Source organism: Rutidosis leptorrhynchoides, chromosome 2 (genome assembly GCF_046630445.1).
Source record: "Rutidosis leptorrhynchoides isolate AG116_Rl617_1_P2 chromosome 2, CSIRO_AGI_Rlap_v1, whole genome shotgun sequence".
Classification (NCBI taxonomy): Eukaryota; Viridiplantae; Streptophyta; class Magnoliopsida; order Asterales; family Asteraceae; genus Rutidosis; species Rutidosis leptorrhynchoides.
In genome coordinates, this window is record NC_092334.1 from 562,408,094 (window position 1) to 562,413,387 (window position 5,294).

The window sequence follows — 5,294 nt, forward strand, 5'->3', positions numbered from 1 at the left end:
GTGGAACGAACCGGACTTACTAAAAACTACACTACTGTACGATTAGGTACACTGCCTATAAGTGTTGTAGCAAGGTTTAGGTATTTCCCATCCGTAAAAATAATAAAACTTGTGTAAAATTTCGTCGAATTTCGTATTAAAAATAAACACTATTTCGTACCCCTCGCGACACACATCAAGTTTTTGATATAATTATATATAATTATATATAATTATATATTATATATTATTATTATATTACGTCGGCAAGAAGAAAACAAAGCAATTTGGCTGGATCCAGGGTGGCCATGCGACTCGCATGGCCAGAGGCACAAAATCCATGCGAGTCGCATGGAGTGAAAATGCTGGTCAGGTCCTATATAAAGCCAGTTTTCTGCCGAGTTTTACACACAAAAAAATATATCTCTCTCTCTCATATATACGATATATATATATAATTTATATTTTAAATTTAATTTTAATTTTAATTCTAATAATAAGGGTATGTTAGCGAATGTTGTAAGGGTGTAAGTCGAAATTCTGTCCGTGTAACGCTACGCTATTTTTAATCATTGTAAGTTATGTTCAACCTTTTTATATTAATGTCTCGTAGCTAAGTTATTATTATGCTTATTTAAAACGAAGTAATCATGATGTTGGACTAATTACTTAAATTGGGTAATTGGGCTTTGTACCATAATTGGGGTTTGGACAAAAGAACGACACTTGTGGAAATTAGACTATGGGCTATTAATGGGCTTTATATTTGTTTAACTAAATGATAGTTTGTTAATGTTAATATAAAGATTTACAATTGGGCGTCCCTATAAATTACCATATACACTCAATCGGACACGATGGGCGGGGTATTTATGTGTACGAATAATCGTTCATTTAACCGGACACGGGAATGGATTAATAGCCACTAGAATAATTAAAACAGGGGTGAAATTACATTCAAGGGTAATTGGTGTAATTGTTAACAAAGTAGTAAAACCTTGGTTTACACGCAGTCGATAACCTGGTGTATTCATTAAACAAAGTATTAAAACCTTGTTACAATTCGAATCCCCAATTAGTTGGAATATTTAACTTCGGGTATAATAATAATTTGACAAGGACACTTGCAATTTATATTTATGACTGATGGACTGTTATGGACAAAAACCAGACGGACATATTAAAAAATCCAGGACAAAGGACAATTAACCCATGGGCATAAAACTAAAATCAACACGTCAAACATCATGATTACGGAAGTTTAAATAAGCATAATTCTTTTATTTCATATTTAATTTCCTTTATTTTATATTTAATTGCACTTCTAATTATCGCACTTTTATTTATTGTTATTTAATCGCACTTTTAATTATCGTACTTTTTAATTATCGCAATTTTATTTTATCGCACTTTTATTATTCGCAATTTCATTATCGTTATTTACTTTAAGTTTTAATTTAAGTCTTTTATTTATTTAATATTTTACATTAGGTTTTAACTGCGACTAAAGTTTTAAAATCGACAAACCGGTCATTAAACGGTAAAAACCCCCCTTTTATAATAATAATATTACTTATATATATATTTGTATTTTTATAAAAGTAAACTAATATAGCGTTGAGCTTTGTTTAAAGATTTCCCTGTGGAACGAACCGGACTTACTAAAAACTACACTACTGTACGATTAGGTACACTGCCTATAAGTGTTGTAGCAAGGTTTAGGTATTTCCCATCCGTAAAAATAATAAAACTTGTGTAAAATTTTGTCGAATTTCGTATTAAAAATAAACACTATTTCGTACCCCTCGCGACACACATCAAGTTTTTGGCGCCGCTGCCGGGGATTCGCCGAAGCGAAACGCCATATTTTTAATTTTTAAACAAAAATATAAATTTTACAAAAACTAATTATAACTTAAAAATTAAAAATATGGCGTTTCGCTTCGGCGAATCCCCGGCAGCGGCGCCAAAAACTTGATGTGTGTCGCGAGGGGTACGAAATAGTGTTTATTTTTAATACGAAATTCGACGAAATTTAACACAAGTTTTATTATTTTTACGGATGGGAAATACCTAAACCTTGCTACAACACTTATAGGCAGTGTACCTAATCGTACAGTAGTGTAGTTTTTAGTAAGTCCGGTTCGTTCCACAGGGAAATCTTTAAACAAAGCTCAACGCTATATTAGTTTACTTTTATAAAAATACAAATATATATATAAGTAATATTATTATTATAAAAGGGGGGTTTTTACCGTTTAATGACCGGTTTGTCGATTTTAAAACTTTAGTCGCAGTTAAAACCTAATGTAAAATATTAAATAAATAAAAGACTTAAATTAAAACTTAAAGTAAATAACGATAATGAAATTGCGAATAATAAAAGTGCGATAAAATAAAATTGCGATAATTAAAAAGTACGATAATTAAAAGTGAGATTAAATAACAATAAATAAAAGTGCGATAATTAGAAGTGCAATTAAATATAAAATAAAGGAAATTAAATATGAAATAAAAGAATTATGCTTATTTAAACTTCCGTAATCATGATGTTTGACGTGTTGATTTTAGTTTTATGCCCATGGGTTAATTGTCCTTTGTCCTGGATTTTTTAATATGTCCGTCTGGTTTTTGTCCATAACAGTCCATCAGTCATAAATATAAATTGCAAGTGTCCTTGTCAAATTATTATTATACCCGAAGTTAAATATTCCAACTAATTGGGGATTCGAATTGTAACAAGGTTTTAATACTTTGTTTAATGAATACACCAGGTTATCGACTGCGTGTAAACCAAGGTTTTACTACTTTGTTAACAATTACACCAATTACCCTTGAATGTAATTTCACCCCTGTTTTAATTATTCTAGTGGCTATTAATCCATTCCCGTGTCCGGTTAAATGAACGATTATTCGTACACATAAATACCCCGCCTATCGTGTCCGATTGAGTGTATATGGTAATTTATAGGGACGCCCAATTGTAAATCTTTATATTAACATTAACAAACTATCATTTAGTTAAACAAATATAAAGCCCATTAATAGCCCATAGTCTAATTTCCACAAGTGTCGTTCTTTTGTCCAAACCCCAATTATGGTACAAAGCCCAATTACCCAATTTAAGTAATTAGTCCAACATCATGATTACTTCGTTTTAAATAAGCATAATAATAACTTAGCTACGAGACATTAATATAAAAAGGTTGAACATAACTTACAATGATTAAAAATAGCGTAGCGTTACACGGACAGAATTTCGACTTACACCCTTACAACATTCGCTAACATACCCTTATTATTAGAATTAAAATTAAAATTAAAATTAAAATATAAATTATATATATATATATCGTATATATGAGAGAGAGAGAGAGATATTTTTTTGTGTGTAAAACTCGGCAGAAAACTGGCTTTATATAGGACCTGACCAGCATTTTCACTCCATGCGACTCGCATGGATTTTGTGCCTCTGGCCATGCGAGTCGCATGGCCACCCTGGATCCAGCCAAATTGCTTTGTTTTCTTCTTGCCGACGTAATATAATAATAATATATAATATATAATTATATATAATTATATATATTATATTATATTCTTGTGCATAGTAGACTAGATATTTTTGGTCCGTTGCGTCGGGCGTTTCTTCTAGGCTCAGGCCCCGGTTCCGGATTTTCGAACGTCCTCGCGTACAATTTAATATCTTGTACTTTGCGTTTTGAATCTTGTACTCTTGTAATTTCGAGACGTTTCTTATCAATAATTGGAACCTTTTTTATTGTCTTTTGTACTTTTGAGCTTTTTGGTCGTTTGCGTCTAAAATTCGTCGAATCTGTCTTTTGTCTTCACCTTTTATTATTTAAACGAATATCACTTGTACATAGAACAATTGCAACTAAAAGCTTGTCTTTCTTGAGGAATAATGCTATGAAATATATGTTCGTTTTTAGCATTATCAAATATTCCCACACTTGAGCGTTGCTTGTCCTCAAGCAATATCGTCTTGAAATACTAGAATCACTTCTTTATTCTTCACACTTTGTACATCAGTGATTTCTATACGGCGGTATAAACAATGGTAGTAACGATATGGTTTACAGTCCCACATGACTATAAAAATTTAGATCCATTAAGGAAATTGGATCTTTATGAAAATATTTGATCTTTTGAAAATTAAATCTAGTTTTTACCCTAGATAAGTTTTCCGGAATAACCCTTTACCGGTGTTTGCAAAATATTTTTGTGGGTTTGGTGGGTTTTAGATTTGAAAATTTTAGCTCAAAACTTGCTGTTTTGTGTCACCCACTTGCTAACCTTGTATTTGGAAAGCAACACGTCCAGTTTGCTTGTTCCGTATATTACCTTTCGGTAAACTACCGTCCGGTTGTAAAGGAAAGCGTTGAACAAGCAACTGTTAAGGCAATGTCCCGTGACATGCTTTTGATTATGGTCTATAACGTGTCGGACGCAATTACTATCCTTGGTAGGAGCAATAGTAAAGCTCACCCTTATAATTTTTCGGTATGGCACAAGGTCCTGTCTTTGACCACTATGCAACCACCGTTCTTACGGTTGACACCCGATTTAGTTCAGGTGACCTAATGAATTCCAGGTGAATTCCTAGGATTTTACGTTCAAAGGTAATGAACGCATTGAAAATAGGGTTTTCAGAAAACAAATTGGTTTGTAATTTTGATCAAAATATTTTCTCGTTTAAGCTCGAGTTTAGATATCATCGAATTCCATGAGTTTGAATTCTCAATCTTTAAGGTCAATCTCTAGGATTGAGTATTATCAGTCTTAAAAGCTGATTTTTAATCTTTAAGGAGATTATCCTTTCTGGGGATCTGATTCATTAGTCTTATCAAGCTAATTTGCACGGTGCCTCCCCATTGTACGAGATAAATCCTTCTCATGGTTAGGATAAATCTGACCACTTGGCGACCCTGTTTAATGCTGAGGTCCGTGGATTTCCTGCTGATTTTAGTGATGACTTTTCTAGATTTTTCGTCAACCTACAGCTGGTCTGGACGACAACTTCATGACCTAAATCAAGAAGCGCGTGTCTTTTTCGGAAGACTTTACTTCCTTTTAATGATAGAATTGATTCATCGTGTAGATCCATCTCTTCTTTTCTTTTATCGGGTAAAACAGTTTAGTTTAGTCCAAAGCAAAAGTATTTTTAGTTATTTGTTACAGATATATGTGACATATGTTTAAAATAACTTGGTAAATTTTCCCACACTTGGCTTTTATTTTCCTTTTTATCGTCCTCTATTCCATTTTAAATGAATTTTAACATTTTAGTTTGTTTC